Source organism: Psammomys obesus, unplaced genomic scaffold (genome assembly GCF_907164565.1).
Source record: "Psammomys obesus unplaced genomic scaffold, mPsaObe1.curated_primary_1811, whole genome shotgun sequence".
NCBI lineage: Eukaryota > Metazoa > Chordata > Mammalia > Rodentia > Muridae > Psammomys > Psammomys obesus.
In genome coordinates, this window is record NW_026591086.1 from 28,165,111 (window position 1) to 28,186,663 (window position 21,553).

Below are 21,553 nucleotides of genomic sequence, written 5' to 3' on the forward strand. Positions count from 1 at the left end.
CTCTTTACTTGTTTGGTTAGTGTTACTCTAAATTATTGTAGATCATTTGTAGCTTCTATGAAAGGCATTGTTTTCCTGATTCCTTTCTCAGCCCATTTATCATTTGTATATAGGAGAGACACTGTTTGTTTTTGTTGTTGTTGTTGTTTGTTTGTTTGTTTTTTAAGGGAGTCTTATAGCCAACCACTTCACTGAAAGCGTTTATGGATTGTAAAAGTTCCCTAGTAGAGCTTTTGGGATCACTTAAATATACTCTAACCACGGATACTGTCTGTGTCTGACCTAGGTCCTTTACATATATGTTACAGTTCTGTAACTTGATATTCTTGTGGAAATCCAAACAATGGATATTGGGTATGTCTATAACTCTTTAAGGATCGTTATCCTCCTCCTGGTTTAAATGTCAAGCCTTGAAATGAGGATGTGTGCTAAGACTTACTGTAACTTGTTATGCCATGTTTGGTTGTTATTCCTGGAAGACCTGCTCTTTCCTGAGGAGGACAGGACCTGGATGAGGACCTGAGAGGAGGGAGAGAGCATAAACTGCAGCCAGGATATAATTGTATGAGAAAAGAATGTTTTTAAAAATCATAATTATACTTATACATTTAAAATAGGTTTCTGTTATAAACTGAATATTATCTTAAAAAAGAAAAATGATTAAACCATTATATTTTATTGGATCTTTGCTATTATGATTTAAAGGTAGAACACCATTCTAGAAATTTAATAATATGAGGGGAGCTTCTTATGGGAAAAAAAAATAATGAGAAGAAAAAACAATGCCACGCTCCAGTAGATGGTCCCACACCCTTATTCACAAGGTCAACATAGATGGTGGACTAAGAAAGAGAAGATTATTTTAGAGTTGAGATTTGTTAGGAAAGGTCCAGCAAATTATGGGTAGTGGATGAATGATTAAAACAAGTTGTATACATTACGAATTTCTCAAGGAATGAATAAATATTTTCAAAACTGGATTTTTATTCAGTAACTAATATATTAAGATATTAGCAAATCTGACTTTGTTTAATCATATTAATTTTATAAACTTCCAAAATATTTTATTAAATAGATTCAAGAAGCTATAAAAGAAATTTTCATCTCCCAATATGTGAATAATCAAAAGCAATTTCTATGAAAGACAAAATAGTTTCAATACCATGTTCTAAACATTATATCAAGAACAAAAGTTTTCAACGTGTGATGGAAAGAACATGTTTGCTTTTCTCAAAATAACTAAACTAGAACTTATAAGTTATAGGTTGCTCAGAAATATATAGAGATTATGCTGCATATTCCTTAATAACACACATCAGAGTAGAAGAGACTTATTATATAGAAGATAGTGGTGTATTTTGTGCATTGCTTAATGAACACAGGCCTTTAAATGTTCCACAGAAATGCCAAGGACATATTATCAGTTGTTACAATTTTTACTCAATCTAGTAATACAGTCACTGACCACTAATATGTTAGTTTTGTCTATATCTTGTAATCTGGTTTAAGTAATTCAGTGGTAGACATACCCTTCCACTATACCAAAAATCTTGAAAGGTACATTTGAGTGGTTATATGCCATAAATCTGAAATCTTAAATCTATTCCTACCTTAGTGAAATATACTAATTATTTCTATTTTACTTACTAAAATGTTTTTTAAAATATGGATTATAACTTTACTTAAACAATATTTTTCATAATTTCAAGGTGTTATAATTAATTTTTTCAACAAGTATTTGTGATAAATTGAGCATGATTTTTTTAAGTTAAAGATAAAATTGCACATTCTTATATTTCTTCTCTAAAATTGTTTTAAGAAGAAAAGGCATTTTCTTTATTAGAGTCATTTAGGCTTTGTTTCTATTGAATCATTGAGGCCAATACATTTGTAGACATAGTTTTAGTATTTTGAATATTAGTATAATCTAGATCTTGGCATGCATGTAATAAATGAAAACACTCAAGCATCTTAAAATCACTATGGATATCTTAAAATTACACATTTCTATATTTCTTCTATCATTCTGATGTTAGGTGAAAATGTTATAACTTCCTTCTTAAGCTTGTGATTGATAATTACAGCATTTGTGAATTTTAATAAGGTTACAGGGATATAAAAACTCTTGAGGTCTCTGTTTGCCTTTCACTGTTAAAAAGTTATTGGAAAAACCACAGTAAACATTTCAAATTGAGAAAGTGCTATTGTTTGCCCTGTGGGTGGATTTAGCAACAACTAAAATGTTCAGACAACTCCAAAAGAACCAATGTATCTCATCCCGGATTTGTCTGCAGGAGAATATAGACTATCATGATAGCCTCCTGTTAGAGGAATTATAAACAAAAGGACTAGAGGAAACCAATATTTTTCTGAGGTTTGACAGGCATCCCATGGCGGAGCACATGTATATTGCTTTATCCCTGTCAGATGCCAACCAGGTGAGATCTTTTATCAGAAAATAATACATGCTGATAACTGAGAACCAACTGTTTTCTGAAATATGATAAACACTGTATTTGTGAAGGAAATCTCAGTAGTGGACACATTGTGGGAACTCGTTTATCTGGGGGATAATAAGAGATTATCTTGAAGTTTTCAGTGAGAAGAAGCCTTCCTGCGCTCCATGAATCACAATGCATTGTTTTGGTTTGTCTGTTTTATAGGGACTGTCTTAGAGAAGCAAAACAAGTAAGTACATTCACTACTGGTTCACTCAGACAAAATAATGACTTTAAGAGAGATTGAAAAGTGATATTATATGTATTATTTCTAGAAAAATTTGCCCAAGTTTCAAACCATTTGTTTTATGTCAATAAAATAATAATAATAATAATAATAATAATAATAATAATAAACCGTAGAGGGATATTGTTTCTTTTCATTTGTGTTTTTTTTTAAGAAAAAGCCACATGTGTCTTTATCTAGGATGCTTTTGCATTCAGCAGCAGACAGTTACATTTTTCACTGTAAAATAAAATGAAAAGCAGATGAAATCATAAGAAAACATTGCCTTTTTAAGTGAATTATAGGAAGTTGCCCTATGAGGGTAGAATGTTCATCAAGTAAATTTTACCTAGCGCTCCATAGAAGGGAAATAATTGAGCAAGAGGGATGATTGGAAAAATTATTTTTAAGTAGGTACCGAGTGGCAGCTCAAGTGTACTATTGTGATGGAAGTCAGCTAGGCACTGATGAATGGGATTTTGGAAAAATACTTGCCTTTAGTCGGTTTTTAAAGACTCTAATTTTATCATTCTGGGGAAGTGGAAGATTGACTCTCATTCAAAACCTTGCAATCTTCAACCTCATGGAAGAGCTGTTTGATTGCAAGTGAGCAATTTATGAAAGACGTTGGGCTCATCAATATGCTGCTTCCTAGGCAAAACTCTAGGAACTATAGTTCTAAGTAGACAAAGACCTGCTACAATAATATATTTTGTGAGGATGAACTTACACATCATGGAATTAGTTTTTATTCATTTCAACAATTGTAACCCATATCTCTCCAATTCACAGTTCCTGCTGTCTTTTAATATTGCCTCTGATTTTTTACATTAACACGTGTTTATATTTTTCACAATTCAATCTAAAAGGAATAATATTCATTCTTAGAAACATACTCTGCAAAAATGAACAAAATTCTATTTACATGATATATACACATTGTAAAATATATTTATTTGAAGCCTGATATACTATAAATTATGATTCTCAATCACATATTTATCAAGAATAAACAACTTACACTCCCAAAATCAGTGTAGTCTTTCTGTAGATTTTAGAGCACACAATCCATTTTATCTCCCAATGTTCAAGGACTAAGAACAACCACTGTTAGCTCAGTAACCAACTGGTTTCCCATAGTAAGGGGAACAGGGACTATTTCTGACAGGAACTGAATGCAGGCTCTTTGACCTCCCCACCCCCAAGGGAGGATCAGTCCTGCTAGGCCACAGAGAAGGACTTTCCAGCCAGCCCTGAAGATACCTGATAAAACAGGGTCAGATGAAAGGGGAGGAGATCCTCCCCAGTCAGTGGACTTGGAAAGGGGCAGGGAGGAGATGAGGGAGGGAAGGTGGGATTGGGAGGAAATGAGGAAGCAGGATAGAGCTGGGATACAGAGTTAATACAATGTAACTAATAATGAAAATAAAAATAAAAATAAAGATCAACCACTGTACGTATGACTAAAGAAAGTTTAACTACTTTAGGCAATGTTTTCTTTACTCCTTAAAAACTTCATCAAATGATACTTAAATCATATTTAGCTACCATTCCTTTTCTTATTTAAGTGTATATTTTTCTAATTTTATTGTACTTTGACATATCCATATATGTATGAAGTTCACATTCAATGCTTTATCTCATATCATTTATAAACCACTAGGCAGATACCCATGTCCCAAAAATACTGCATTGAGATGGAGTACAAAGTGAATAAGAATGTCATTTAATTTGTAACTAAATTTGTTTCTAGTGTCAGGGGTTGGCACTCCCCCTTAGGGTGGATCTTTAGTTGGGAAAGTCATTGGTTAAGCAGTCCGTCAGTCTTTGCTCCATCTGTTCTTTCTTTATCCCTGCACATCTTGTAGGTTCTAGGTTATCCCCATGCATGGTCCTAGGTTGGAGTGATGTCTCAGAAAAGACTCCTGGGCCCAGATATTTTGGTTCTGTTGCTCTCCTTGTGGATCTTCCAACCCCTCCAGGTCTTTCTATCTCCCTCTTCTTACATAAGATTCCCTATGTTCTTTATTTTTATTTATTTATTTATTTTTTTGCTTTCATATTTTTGTAAGGCATTCTTTCAACCACCTGGATTATTCCAAAGATATAGGAATACAACATCACTTTGTAAAAGGCTAAATAATGATACTTAGAGGAAAAGTTATTTTCCTCTGTCTGGAACACACACTGTCTGTGTGTCCCAAACTTAGGGGGCGATCCCTTGATTCACCAGGGGCCCTGCTGATATCACACAACAGCAAATGGCATGAGCCACAAATATGTGCAGATGGAGAACAGGATGAGGAAAGGGGAACAGAGGGAAATGGGAGCTGGCCACCAAACTCCAGGCAGGCCATATGCCCAGGGATCCCCTCACTTTGAATTCTCCCCAGTTCTATTGAGAATCCCCCTACCCTCCTCAGCACCACGGCCTAATCCCCAATTCCAGCAGAGATTCCCTACTCTATCAGAGCTCACGCCAACCATCGGAACTCCAGCTCAAGTAGAATCCCTCTACTCAACCACGGGCCACTCAAACAAGAACGCCAAAAGGGGAACAGAAACCAAGTTAAAAAACATACATCCAAGAAAGCAAACTCAGAAATCCACACCTAGACCTATAATCACCCCAAAGGTCCAAATGTCAGTGTAAGAACACAATCAACTATAGCCAAGGCAATATGCCACCACAGAGCCAGGTATCCTGTTAGAATAAGCTTCAGTAATTCCAGAATAGCGAAAGGACAAGAAATGCCTTAAAACCAACTTCGTGAAGATGATAAATGTCCTTAATGGGGAATTTAATAAATCCTTTAAAGAAAGCCAGGAAAGGAAAGGAAACAAACAAAACACAGTTAAAGGAAATGAATAAAACTGTTCAAGACCTGGAAACAGAAACAATAAAGAAAACACAAACTAAGGGAATTCTGAAAATGAAAAATCTAGGACAATGATCAGGGTGTACAGATGCAAGTATCACCAGAAGAATGCAAGAAGTGGAGGAGAGTTCAGGCTTTGAAGATGCAGTAGAAGAAATAGATACATTGGTCAAAAAAAAATGTTAAATCTAAAAAAATATCCTCACACAAGACATGCAGGCAATTAGGAACACCATGAAAGAAACCAAACCTTTGAATAATAGAAACAGAAGAAAAAGGAGGAGGAGAATCCCAGTTCAAAGTCCCAGAAAATACTTTTAACAAAAGCATAGAAGAAAAATTTTCAAGCCTTAAGAAACACATGTCTATAAAGGAACAAGGAGCTTACAGAATACCAACTAGATTGAACCAGAAAGGAAAGTTCCTGTGCCACATAATAATAAAAGCACTAAAAACACAAAACAAATAAATATTAAAAGCTCCAAAGGAAAGGGGGCCAGGAACATATAAAGGTAGACATATTAGGATTACATCTGGCTTTTTAATGGAGACTCTAAAAGCCAGAAGTCCCTGGACAGATGTCCTACAGACTGTAAGAAACCACAGATGTCAGTCCAGACTATTATAGTCAGCAAACTTTCAATAACCATAGATGGAGAAAACAAGATAGTCCACGATAAAATCAAATCTAAGTAGTATCTATTTACAAATCTAGTCCCACAAAAGCTTCTAGAATATATATTCAAACCTGAGGTAGTTAACTACACCCATGAAAACACAGGAAATAAATAATCTTTTTTAAATATTTTTTTTATTTATTACAGTTTACTCACTTTGTAACCCAAATGTGGCCCCACCTTTTTCCCCTCCTAATCCTACCCTCCCTTCCTTTCTCCCTAATCTTACATCAGCAAAAAACAAAGAAGAAAAGCAGTGATGGGACAAGGACATCTAACTAGCCATAAAATCTTCAACACACCTGTCCTGCCTACCCAATATGCTGTGGCAATGGTGGCTCAGAGCTGGTGACAGTGGCCAGCCAATGGCTGGTCTAATTTGAGGCTAAAGCCATGACAAGAAGCTCATGTGCAAGATCACACATACATAGCCTGAAACTGAAGGTTGATAGCCTAGAGACCCTGAATAGGAGAAAAATCAATTAAATGATTCCTAATGATATTCCCTTATACTCATTGATTTGTGCCTAACCAAAGCAACATCATAGAGACTTCATCTGGCACATCACACTAAAGTTAGATGCAGACATCCATACTGTGGGATGAAGGATTGTAGGAGAGAGAGGGTAGAGGATACCAAAAAAACATGGAATGGACTAAGCATGCTTCATAGAGGATCACAAAGACTGAAGCTAGAACCATGGAGCCTGCATGCCTCTGTGCTAAGTAATCGACATACATGTGGTTATTTAGCTTGATTTACTACTAACCATGGAAGCAGTGGCTATCTCTGGCTCTTTCGCCTGCTGTTGAGACACTTTTCCTCATATTGACTTTCCCTTTTCAAGGTTTGATATAAAGGTTTGTGCCTCATCTTTTTGCATCTTTTTTAATTTTAATTTTATTTTAATTTAATTTCACTTTATTCACTTTGTATCCCCCCTCTAGTTCCCTCCCTCCTCCCCTCACAACCACTCCCTTCTTCCCCCTTCTCCATGAATGCCCCTCCCCAAGTCCACTGGTAAGGGAGGTCTTCTTTTTCTTCCTTCTGATCCTAGTCTGTTAGGTCTCATCAGGAGTGGCTGCATTGTCTTCCTCTGTGGCCTGGTAAGACTGATCCCCCCTCAGGGGGAGGTGATCAAAGAGCAGGCCAATCAGTTCATGTCAGAAGCAGTCCCTCTTCCAATTATTATGGAACCCACGTGGACACTGACCTGCCATGGGCTACATCTGTGCAGGGGTTCTAGGTTATCTCTATGCATGGTACTTGGTTGGAGTATGAGTCTCAGGAAAGATCCCTGTGCTCAAATTTTTTGGTTCTGTTGCTCTTCTTGTGGACCTCCTGTCCTCTCCAGATCTTACTATTTCCCACTTCTTTCATATGATTCCCTGCATTCTGCCTAAAGTTTGAACATAAGTCTCAATATCTGCTTTGATAGTCTGCAAGGCAGAGCCTTTCAGAGGCCCTCTGTGGGAGGCTTCTAACTTGTTTCCTGTTTTCTTCTTCTGATGTCCTTCCTCTTTGCCTTTCTGGATGGGGATTGAGCATTTTACCCAGAGTCCTTCCTCTAGATTAGTTTCTTTGGGTGTACAGATTTTAGTAGGTTTATCCTATATTATATGTCTATATGAGTAAGTATATGCCATGTGTGTCTTTCTGCTTTTGATATAGCTCACTTAGGATGATCCTTTCCAGTTCCCACCATTTACCTCCAAATTTCTCATTGCATCTTTTTATGTCATGTTTATTTGTTATCATTAGGAAGCCTACTCTTGTCTAAAGGGAAACAGAGAAGTAATGGATCTGGGTTGCAGCTAAGTTGGGGCAGAGACAAGGGAAGGAGCAGAAGAATTGAAAGCTGTAGTCAGTATGTGACCACCTGACAATCCGATGTGAGTTAGACCTTCATTTGTCAGTCTGATTCTGAACAGTGATAAAGATTGGATCATTGTCCTTCAAAGACTCCCCTGTAAAGTGCCCAGTCATCAGCCTATGGATTGTTGAGAAAATAATGATTATCTTAAGGAGCTTAAGTAAGAACATTAGGTCACTGAGGTACAATCATTGAGGAAAAAGTGGTAAATGGTCCTTTTTCATCTTTTCTGATCACCTTATTTCATGAGGCAAGTAGCTTTGCCCATCATAATTTGGTCCTATTATGTACTGCCTCTCCATAGGTTCACAAAGAACGAGATGGTTACTGTGGTTTAAAAACTCTAAAACTCTGAGGTTATATGTACTTTTCCACTTACTAAGTTTATTTCTTTGTTATAGGAATCTAAAGCTGACAAAGGTAGCCAGGAGTTTCATAAATATGAATCTTTCAGTCATACAGACTATGACCATAGGTCCTTACCTCCTTTCCAATGAGTTAGAGAAATCTCAGTAGAAACAAAGGTGGAAATTGTAATGAGTTATAATTTAGGTTATAAAAAAATAATCTTAGGAGAAAAAAATCTCAGAAGAAAGGCCTTTCAAATTTTAGAAATATTACCAATCTATTTTGTTATATGGAAACCATCACAGAAAATAAATATTAAGTCCCTTGGATATTTGTCCTCACTGTTTTTATATTGTGGTGAAGAGATGCTATGACCAAAGCTATTCTTATAAAGAAGGCATTTAATTTGGTCATTGCTGTTTCAGAAGTTCCATGATAAATATGATGGGAAACAAAGTAGCAGGCAGATATGCTGCTGGAACAATAAACTTAGAAATTTGTACTTTGATTCTCAGCCAATATGTAGAAATAGAGAGACACTGTATCTGGGTTGTGCTTTTGAAACACGAAAGGCTATTCTCAGTGACACAGCCCATACAACAAGAGCATACCAACTCCAAGAAGGCCATACCTCCAAATTTTTTGAACCCAACAAATAAGCTTTTAAAAACTGGAAAGGCTTGAGAGACCATCTTGGGACACAGGTGTGTAAGACCTTATGATATCCCTTAGTTAATGGCACCAGCTCATTTTGGGATTGATCATGACTATAAAAGAGAGAGGAGATGTTTTTGCTTAGCATACAGAATGCCTTGGGTTCTTATGCTGATGTGAATCAACAATATCATCATTATCTAGAATAATGGAAATTTCCCTGTTGTTAATATAAAGAGATCCTCTTATTCTGTAATAGCTGATTAAAATACTACCTACTGTACTTTAGGTAAGTAGAATATAATAGAAAAGCATAGTTTTGCTCTTTTTCAGTGTATCTGTGCTAGTATAGATACTAGCACAGAAAGAATATAGTGATATAAGTATATAAATAAACTGTACATATCTTAAAGTTTGAAAAAACTTAGATGTGCTTTTCCATCTCATAAACAGACTATTTAACTGCACAAATTACTAAAACCTATTTTTTTTTACGAAAAGGCATTTTTAAATACACAGCCTGAATCTCATGACCACAAGAGCATGTACTATTATTTTGAGACTGTCATATGATAAATGATAAATGAGGATGTAGCCTCCAGAAATTAATTAGCTGAGGAGAATATCTTCCTATCTCAGTGATTCCCATGGAAAGTATACATCTGATTTCATGCCAGAAACCTTTTTTAGAGCTCTTAGTAAATTTGTGGAATTTTAAATCCTAAAGAGAATAAACTAAGAATCTGTAAGCCACACAAAAACGTAATTGGATTTACGTAAAATTTCATTTTGAGAGGGCGGGGCAAGATGGCAGAGAGTCATTACAGCAGCCCTCAGATACTGTGCCAAGGATCAACCAGTTATCCCTAGCTAGACTGACAAAACTGTGGGAATCCCTGGTCCTTCAAGAGGGCTGCACCCACAGCCTCTGGAACAGAGCAGTGCCTGCAGCCCCCATCCCAGACAGGGACACACAACTTCTGGTCCAGAGTGAGGCACCCAGCCTCCAGACCAGAGCGGTACCCCGAGGCGCCAACTCAACCTAGGTGCACATTCTCCAGGCCCAGAGCAGAGCACTCAGCCTCTGGCCGAGAGACTTTCACCTCTCACTTTCCCAGACAGAACTGTGTGCCCCAGGATAACAGACTGAGTTTCACTGTTGGGAGAAAACCCCACAGCTAGGGAATCAGCAGGTTCTTCAAGAGGACTGTACCTGGAAAACTGTAACAGCAGCAGCTCACTAAATTTATAATGAGAAACCCAGCAGTAGGGCAGCTGTCTTGAGAACTTCTATGGGTAAGAGGGGATCCTCCCCTGCCTAAAAAAGACCACAGCTACTACTCAGGGCTATAAACCTGAGGTGAGCAGTGGCAATTCCTGAGAAACACTGGTCATACAGTGACCATAACCAAAAAGCAGAGGAGGACTTCTTCAGGAAAAATCATCTTCCGGCCAAGGGGATTCTTCCTACTTCAGGACTCCAGGAACAGGGGCGAACAGCCTTGGACAACACAGCATAATAGAAAATCAAGAAGATGACCTTACATCTATGCTGATGAAAAGGATAATAGAGAAACAAATAAAATACTTAAAGAATTAGAGGAAAATAAAACCAAACAGATCATGGATATCCATAAAGAAATGGAGGAAGTTAAAGACAAGCAGATTATCGCCATCTGTGAAGAAATACGGAAGATGCAGCCAAACAGTTTGTGGCATTCAGAGAAGAAATAATTAAATCACTGAAAGAAATAAAAGAAACAGAGTTGAAGAAACTAAAAGAAAAAAAGGAAAATACAATCAGACAGGTGAAGGAAGTAAATAAAACAACTCAAGACCTGAAGATAGAACTGGAAAAATTAAAGAAACCACAAATGGAGGAAATAATGGAGAGGAAGAATCTAGGGAAGAAAACAGGATCTACAGAGGTAAGCATAACCAACAGACTACAAGAGATGGAAGAAAGAATCTCAGGTGTAGAAGATACAATGGAGGAAATCGATGTATCTGTCAAAGAAAATGTTAAATCCAAAAAATTCCTGACACAGACCGTCCAAGAAATCCAAGACAATATGAAAAGACAAAACCTAAGAATAATAGGTATAGAGGAAAAAGAAGACTCCCTTCTCCAAGGCCCAGAAAATATTGTCAACAAAATCATTGAAGAAAATTTCCCCAAGTTAAAGGAGAAGCCAATAAGAATAATGTTGCCTACAGAACACCCAACAAATTTGACCAGAAAAGAAAATCCTCCCGCCACATAATAATCAAAACAGTAAGTATACAGAACAAAGAAAAAATACAAAAAGCTGCAAAGGGAAAAGGCCAAGTAACATATAATGGCAAACCCATTAGAATCACACCTGACTTTTCAACAGAAACTATGAAAGCCAGAAGGGCCTGGACAGATATCATGCAGACCCTAAGAGAACACAGATGTCAACCCAGGCTACTATACCCTGCAAAACTGTCAGTCCTCATAGACAGAGAAAACAAGATATTCAACGACAAAAACAAATTTCAACAATACCTACACACAAATCCAGCATTACAGAAGACACTGGAAGGGAAAAATATAATCCAAGAAAATTAGCTTCTGTCAAGAAAACATAGGAAATAATTAACCTTACTACACTAAAACAAAAAGCAACCAAGCACACAACCTTATGAACACAGCCAATATCAAAATCAACAGATCTAACAGCCACTGGTCATTAATCTCTCTCAACATCAATGGACTCAACTCTCCAGTAAAAAGACACAGATTAACAGAATGGATACGTAAACAAAACCCAGCAATCTGTTGCATACAAGAAACACACCTAAGGCACAAAGATAGACATTACCTGAGGGTAAAAGGTTGGAAGACGACTTTCCAAGCAAATGGACCCAAGAAACAAGCAGGAGTAGCCATTCTAATATCTTATAAAATAGATTTTATTAATAAAAAGAGATGGGGAAGGACACTTCATACTCATCAAGGGAAAATTCCACCAAGAAGACATCATAATCCTGAGCATCTATGCCCCAAATACAAGAGCACCCACATTTGTCAAAGAAACATTGATAAAATTTAAACCACATATAGATCCCCACACATTAATAGTGGGAGACATCAACACCCCACTCTCAGCAAAGGACAGGTCAACAAAACAGAAATTAAACAAAGAAACAATATCTCTGACAGAGGTCATGAATCAAATGGACCTCACAGACATTTACAGAACTTTACACCCAAACACAAAAGAATTTACCTTCTTCTCAGCACCTCATGGAACCTTCTCCAAAATAGACCATATAGTTGGTCACAAAGCAAGCCTCAACAGATACAAGAAGATTGAAATAATCCCTTGTATCTTGTCTGATCACCATGGAATAAAGCTGGACTTCAACAACAACAGAAATAGCAAAAAGCCTACACACACATGGAAACTGAACAACTTGTTACTAAATGACAGCTGGGTCAGGGAAGAAATAAAGAAATTTAAGTCTTCCTAGAACTCAATGACAATGAAGACACAACATACCCAAACTTGTGGGACACAATGAAAGCAGTGCTAAGAGGAAAGTTCATAGCACTAAGTGCCTTCAAGAAGAAATTCGAGACAGCTCATTCAAGCAACTTAATGGCCCGCTTAAAAACCCTAGAAAAAGAAGGAGCAGACACACCAAAAAGGAGTAGACGACTGGAAATAATCAAACTCAGGGCTGAAATCAATCAATTAGAAACAAATAAAACAATTCAAAGAATCAATGAAACCAAGAGCTGGTTCTTTGAGAAAATCAACAAGATCGACAAACCCTTAGCCAAGCTAAGTAAAAGGCAGAGAGACACCACCCAAATCAACAAAATCAGAAATGAAAAGGGGGACATAACTACAGACACTGAGGAAATCCAAACAATCATTAGGACTTACTTCAAAAGTCTATATGCCACAAAATTTAAAAATCTAAATGAAATGGACAATTTTCTTGATCGATTTGACTTTCCTTTCAGTTTGTTAATATGGTGGATCACATTGATGGATTTCCGTATATTGAACCACCCCTGCATACCTGGGATGAAGCCTACTTGGTCATAGTGGATAATATCTTTGATGTGTTCTTGTATTCGGTTTGCAAGTATTTTGTTAAGTATTTTTGCATCAATGTTCATAAGGAAGATTGGCCTGAAATTCTCTTTCTTTGTTGAGTCTTTGTGAGGTTTAGGTACCAAGGTGACTGTGGCTTCATAGAATGAGTTTGGTAATATTCCTTCTGTTTCTATTTTGTGGAATAGTTTGAAGAGAATTGGAGTTAGCTCTTCTTTGAAGGTCTGGTAGAATTCTGCGCTGAAGCCATCTGGTCCTGGGCTTTTTTTGGGTGGGAGACTTTTGATGAGTGCTTCTATTTCTTTGGGGGATATAGGACTATTTAATTGATTTACCTGGTCCTGATTCAGCTTTGGTAAGTCAAATCAATCAAGAAAATTGTTTCCTGCACAGTGGGGTTATCTCTTGACTGGAAATTCCAGTCTCTGATGTTGTGGTCCCCACAGTTCAGTTGGGACCATGACCAGAGCACACTGGTGTGGCTCTGGGCTGGCGGCCAAGCCTCTGGCAGAACCAGGATCTCTTCCTCGGTTTAGCTGGGTGAGTTAAAGGCTGATTGAGTCCCCCACCGTGGGGTATCCTCTCACCTGGGACACACATTCCCTTGTGTTTTATGGCCGCGAGTTCTGATTGCTGGTCACTGTGCTGATGCTGCTGTGCTGCTGGTCAGAATGAGAGTCCTCCAGGTGCTGCCATCTTGCCCTGCCCTATCAGAGTCTTGTTATCTGAGGTAAATGCAATCAGTTTTAATGTTTAGGCTTTTACTTTGAGCAAATGCTAGAAAGCTCTGATAACTTTGATGAATGACTAGGAGATCACAAGTGATTGATGGATGCCTAGAGGTCTGATAATGACATAATTTTCAATGAAAATACAATTTAACTCAAGTGAAAAATATCTCTATCTCCAGAGCTTCCTCGGCATCAATATGGAGTTTAATAGGAAATATCAGTAGTTTTCTAAGTTCAAGTTCAACACAGTTAAAGCAAGTCTTTGAGGCACCATTTATTACCATTGTAAGTATTTTTTTTTTTATAAATAGTATCCATAAGCAGAATTCATGTTCATCCAAGGAAGACCAAACTTATAAGTTACTATATCAACTTCTAAAAGTTAACGAGCAGCCTGGGGACTTATGATTTACTGTCAGCCCACTAAGAAATGTCAGTGCCCTAGAATAGGAGGAGGCAAGTGTCATCTGACTGGATTTGTGAACTTTTCACTTTGCCATGCAGTAGACAGCAAACAGAAAATTAGTCTATAAATAATTGAGGTTGAATTTTTTTAAAAATCTCTCACAGCATGTTAAAAGCAACTTTGTTCTTAACTTAGTTCTCCACAAGTAGTAAATATGTCAAATAGTCTTTAAATAATGCAACATATACAGCAACAGATAGGAAGTTTAATAAGAACAAGAAAACACAGGACATTAGGAAAATATACAGGATAGATGATTCTGTTGCTTGTATTTCCTTTCTGAGAAAATTGGAATATAAATCTGGCCAGAAATAAACAATTAATAGACAAAATTTGCATAATTATGTGACAATATTCTCATAAATTAATACAATTTTTTAAATAAGTGTTTCTAGAATGAAGTTATTTAGTCTGTATTTAAAAAAAAAAAAGGCCAGTTTATTTTTGTGTGTGATTTATTTCTAATTGAACGTAGACTCATTCCTCATGCACTACATCTCAAGCACAATTTTCCCTCCCTCTGCTCCTAGACCCACCCCAAAATCTCTACTTTACCAGTCCTCCTCTGCTTCCTCTTTCAAAAAGAGCAGGTCTTCAAGAGACAACAGCCACACAGGCCAAAACAGGTTACAGTAAGACAAGGCAAAAGTCATCCTTCCGGCTGGACAAGGCAACCCAATAAAAGGGAAAAAGCCTCAAGAGTAGGCAAGAGAGTCGGAGATAAAGCTGCTTGTACCATTAGGAGTCTCACAAGAGCAATGAGCTAACAGCCCTAGCATACATGCAGAAGTGCAGACCCCTGGAGGACCCCGCGCTTGTCCTTTTAGACTTTGTGAGCTCTGCTTAGTTGATTCAGTGGGCCACATTCTCCTGGTGTGCTCTCATCCCTCTGCTCCCACTGCCTTTCTTCCTCTTCTGTAGGGTTCACGAACCTGATTGAGGCTTACTCTCTCTCTGTATAAAATCTGGCTGTGGATCTCTGTACCTCTCCCCTCTACTGCCAAAGGAAGCTTCTCTGATGACAACCGGATAGGCGCTGGTCTGCAAGTGTAACAGAATAACATCAGGAAATAATTTTAGTGATAGTTTTTATTTGCCAGTCCTCTTTGGTTCTACCCTAGGCCTTGGAGGTAGGCAGTCTCTGGTTCCTGGACATCCATGAAGTGTAGGACATGAGCTTCAATTTAAACTAAACGTTAGCTGGCCACCACCACATTTCTGTTCCACCATTGCCCCAGCAAACCTTGCAGGCAGGGCAGATTGCAGGCTGCGGATTTTTAGGTGTATAGGTTTTTCTTTCCTTTGCCTGCAGAGTACCCTCTCTCGGTTAAGTGGTTAGAATGTAGGGGTAAAGGCTCCAAGCTCGCACCAGATCGACCCCTCCAAATTCAACTTGCTGAGTGGAAGTTGTCTTCAGCAATGGGGCCCACTCTCAGTGTTCAAAGGGCGCCCTCTGTCCTAGCATCTGCATGAGTTTAAGAATCTTCACATGAATTTCCGGGCCAACAACTCAACCTAATGAAACCTAATCCCACGACTGGAAACCTTGACTGATTACAAGAGATGGGCAGTTCAGAATCACTCTCCTATAGGAGTCTTGCAGAAAGTTTGTACCGCCTAGATTTCCATACCTCCAGCCAAATGCCGCCCAATTCTGGCTGTTTTTCTCTCCCTCCATTCCCCTCTACCTCATCCTTTCCGCTCCTGCCTCCACCAGCACCCAATCCACCTGCAAAATCTATTATATCTCCCCTTTCAAAGGCCTTCCAGGCTTCCCCTCTATAACCTTCCTCTTCACCTAACCTCTCTGGGTCTGTGAATTGTAGCTTGATTGTTGTTTGTTTAACAGCTAAAAGTACCCACTTAAAAGTAAATAAATACATTGTCTTTCTACTTCTGGTTTACCCCAGTCAGGATGATTTTTTTTTCCCAGTTTCATCCATTTTCCAGCAAATTCTACGTCAGTTTTTAATTTTTAAATATATTTTTATTTTTATTAATTACAGTTTATTCACTTTGTATCCCCCCTTTAGCTCCCTCCCTGCTTCCCTCCCAAACCCACCCTCCATCCTTCTTCCCCACCCATGCCATTTTTCTCTTTTTAAACCACTGAGTAATACTCAATACTATACTCCAGATCGAAGCACCTCTAGGTTGGTACTTGATTCCGGATTTTATGAATAAAGCTTCCATGAATGTAGGTGAGCAAGTGCCTTTGTGGTAGGATGGGAACCCTTTGTGTACATACCCAATGGGCCTTGAAGTAGATTGATTGATTCCCAATTTTCTAAGGAGCTACAATATTGATTTCCATGTTGGCTGTACAAGTTTGTACCCAATTGTAATTGAACAATGTTCCCCTTGCTCCTCATTCTTGCTTGTGTATTGATCTTAGCTATTTTGACAGCTGTGTAAGAGGAAATTTTTTTTAATTCTTTATTAATTACACTTTATTCACTTTGTATACCCCCCTGTGGTTCCCTCCTTCCTCCCGTCCCAGTCCCTCCCTTCCTCCACCCGCTGCATGCATGCCCCTCCCCAGGTCCACTGATAGGGGAGGTCTTCTTTTCCTTCCTTCTGATCCTAGTCATTTAGGTCTCATCAAGAGTTGTTGCATTGTCTTCTTCTGTGGCCTGGTAATGCTGCTTCCCCCTCAGGGGGAAGTAATTAAAGAGCAGGCCAATCAGTTCATGTCAGAGACAGTCCCTGTTCCTATTACAATGGAACCCACTTGGATACTGAACTGCCATGGGCTACATCTGTGCAGGGGTCTTAGGTTATCTCCATGCATAGTCCTTGGTTGGAATAGCAGTCTTAGGAAAGATCCTTGTGCTCAGATATTTTTGGTTCTATTGCTCTCCTTGTGGAGTTACACCAAGATATTTTTATAGTATTGGAGGCTTTTGTTTTTCTCATTTTTCTCCTTACTTCATATGTATATAAAAGAGCTACTTTTTTTTTAAGTTAATCTTGTATTCAGCCAATAAACTAAAAGTGTCTGTCAGCTGTAGGAGTTTTTTAGTGTAATTTTTAGGGTTACAAATATATACTATCATATAATTGCAAATAATTATACTTTGAATTCTTCTTTTCCAATTTGTGTGCCCAAGATCTCTTTCAGTTGAGTTATTTCTGGACCTAAAAATTCAGGTATTATATTGAATGTTTACGGAGGATGTACAAACTTGTCTTGTTCCTGATTTTAGTCAAATTACTTTGAGTCTTTCTTCATTTAATTTGATCTTGGCCTTTCGCTTGATGTACATAGCCCTTATTATGTTATCTAATTCCCTTTTATCCCTAATTTCTTCAATACAAAATAACAGGTATTAACAATAATTGATTATTGTTATTTCGCAGTATAAATGGGCTCAGTTTGCCAACCCTAGAATTTCAATGTTCTGAAGAAAAATTAGAGTTTTAAATGAATCAAATGGTTCATAAAAATTTTGAAAAAGATGAAGGATGTATTGTTATTTAAGATCCTTACTTTGTAAATCTTTCAGAAGTTTGTAGAAAAGGATGTCTATATGAAAGTATAAAAAAGGCTTAAGGTAGTTTTAAAGTGTCGAAACATTTTTCTTAATATGAGTTTTAATGAATAATGTTGTTGACTTAAGTACCTGGCATAAAAATCAAGCCATGTTGTCATTAATAATTAGGAGGGATCAGGAAATTAAAAAACAAGATATTAAACATTGAGCAGCATTAAATCTATATCAAATAAATCATTAGTGTGTATAATTAAATGTATCACTGATTATCTCTTAATGTTAATCTCAACTTTAAAAATGTTCTACAACTAATGCAAATAAGTCCAATGTTTCTGAACTTATTGAGAATAAGCTTACTGACATGATGACAAAAGAAGTCATGAACTTATGTGAAAGAAAGTTTAAGTCTCTGAAATTAGTTAATTCCTCTCCATAGTGTAAGTTTCCTTTTGTCTTTATCAATGTATTCCCATACTTGCTTATTTTTGCTCATGATGTTGAATAACCATTACATATTTGGTTATCAGAAGGATCTCAGTTGTGCTCATGGAAAGCTCACTTATGATAGATGTTAGTCTGTCTTTTATGTGGATACAGTTTAACTTTGGTTCATGTATATTTCTCCTCAACTCCCTCCCTCCCCAAATGTTCCACTCACTTTCCTAGTGATCTGTTCCTACATTGAAGAGTTTTCTTTCAAAGTATCTGATAAGGGATAATGATATTTATAATTTTTAAATGGAGAAAAATGATGTTGCTACCTTTTCTCCATTATGTCTCTTTATTTCTTCCAAGTAGACATAGCCAGAAGTTATGCCCCTGCACAGAAATACATGCACAAAGTATGCATATGTAAATATGTACTAAAAAGTCACTTGCAAACCAATACTTATATGGGTAAATATATAAATGTAACAATACTATATTTCTGTAAAATTTACAACTACATATCTTACTTGATAAAGAACTACACTGCTTTATCTCTTAAGATGCTCACAGCTTTCTTCTCTGTTGATGATAACACTATACATTTTATGTTAGTTTTTTATTACATCTTTGTGCATGTTAATTCCTTCACTGCTATTATTATTATTTATGCTTCATGCCAAAAACTACCCTTACCTTATTCATATTCCAGTAAACTTGATAATAATTAAAATTAAAATTTCTGATATATTGTTTCTATTAACAACCCATTTTTAAAAATATGTTTGCTTCTATGTGTAGGCTGAAAATCAGAAAGCTATAATTCACAATATTCTTTGATGTTATTATTCTTTATAGGACTTAATTATGAGCAAAATATCACTGAATATTAAAAAGAAAAGGAGAAAGACTGTGTGCATGTTCTTCACATCATTTCTCTAAGAAACATTTTCCTCTTTTGAGTGTGTGGTATCTTCAGAAATAAAGTCTTCAAGTTCTGGAAGCCAATTAAGGCAATGCTGTTAGTCCATATTGTTTAAGGAGTTTCTTGTATTCCCATGACTAACAACACTAGAATGAAGGTTTCCCATTCCTGGCCCTTGGGAAATTGCATATAGTAAAATAGAAGAATAAAACAAGTTAAAGACAACTTAAAAATTAAGAGTATAATTTAAAAGTTGAGAATTTTTCAGCCACGCAGGATTATAAACTTGAGAGATATGTTCAGGAAAGCACACCAAGAGTGTGATTGAATAAATGTTTGATAAAAGGATTAGGACGGATAGAAGGAAGTTAGATTGAATTCATAAAAACAATAACTTTAAAAGTATTTTCAGAGCTATGTGAAACTCAAAATCACAAAAATCAGAGTGCCAAAGAAAGAGAGACAATGATCTCTTAAAAGGTACCCACGGTCTAATCAGGTTCTAGCTCTAGGTGAAGTATTTCTTGTCATTCCTTGTGAGGAACAAATACACTCCAGTGCAACAAGAGTATATCCAGGAGGCATGGGGGGAGGCCCTATTATTGTCCGAGTGGTAACAACTCAATAGAATCCCATCATAGAAAAGCTGTGCAGAAAAAACTCATGCAGAATTTCAAGGATGGGCAACAGACCAAGACAAAGGCAATAGGAATCCACAGGAAGCCTCTACTTGAGAGGTATGCAGGTGTGTCATGAGGTGGGCCTCACTGAGTGTTCCAAGAAGGACAGTGCTGAGAGTAATAAAGTGCCAGTCAGAAGTGTTCACTGGAACTGTGTAAAGGTGTCTGCCCCCAATATGACAAATTATAATTGCCATAGAGTTCATCTAGCCTGGGTCAGGACCAGACACAGAATTCCTATCTCTGAAAAGCACCCCAGTTGGACATGCCTAATAATACGGTAATAGTACTGTATACCTTTCCTGGACTTTTGGTGGCTCCAAAATCACAGGAAGAAACAACATGAAGTCCACAATCACTCCCTACCATTAATATTGAATGTTGTTTGCCCTATTGGGTTTTGGAATTCACAACGCTTTCCTCTTTTTTTCTCCTCTCTCTATTTTGGAAGGCAAATGTTCATTAAGGTTTTCCTACACTTTATCTTATGTCAAAACAGTAATTTTAACAGGCTTTCCTAATTTTTATCTGTAATTATCAAAATTAATCTCTTTCAAACTTTTAATCTTCTTTTTATCTTTGTTCTTTTTTAAATATATTTCATCTATAGAGGCTGAAATTCACAGAATCCCTGAGTGTTTTCCATGTGCATATGGAATATACATGTTAAAAACCTCCATATGTTTTTCTGTTATTCATATGCATTAGTAACAAGTTTCTGCTTCAACTAAGAATTGAGGTTTGACATTTTTCCTCAGGAATATACTGTTAGCATTTTTATTTCTATAGGTAGCAATTTTTGTTTACTGATTTATCTCTGGTTATTAGCTGGCTACTATAGAAAAATAGTTCTACAAAGTACAATAATATAGACATAAATAACTAAGATTGAAAATATAAAATAATTCAGATAATCTTGAAAGACAATCCTAACACATGCTCATGCAATACCAACTAGCTTGCTTAAATATATCTTTATAGATGCATTTGCTATTTTGATTTAGAGGTTTTATGCCTATACTTGAGAAAGAAAAACTACATAAACCTTGAAATAACTGATCTCTTTACTTAAGACTTTAGCTCCAAAAATAATTTTTAAAATGTGTTATAAGATTAACTTCCCAGAACCTGGGTACGAAAAAAAACGTTACTTTGAAAGGTAGGATTACAGCTGAGAGTGATTGTTCATTTGCTTACTGACCTGGAGAATAACTGGCACTTTCTGTAATTTCCTTTGGTGGAAGGTGTAGTAAGTGGCTGCTTCTGCCAGCAAATTTGCCTCCTGGCCAGTCAACAGGGGAATTACTCCGGTCTATTTTATAGAAGTAATTTACCCTGGAATTAGTTAATAATGGCAATGGCTTTGTAAAGTTCAAGTCCTTTCAAACAAATCCAAACTTGATTGATCAAGGGGAAGTAGAAAGTGCAATCTGTCTAGACATTAGTGATGATTTTGGTAGTACCTCAGAGGAAATATTTCTGAGTAAATTGAAATACATGTTTTCTGTGAACCCTAAGCTGTGAGTTGACTATATTTTTTTTTGTTTTGTTTCTCTCTTCTATGTTTAGGCTCATCAAAAAATA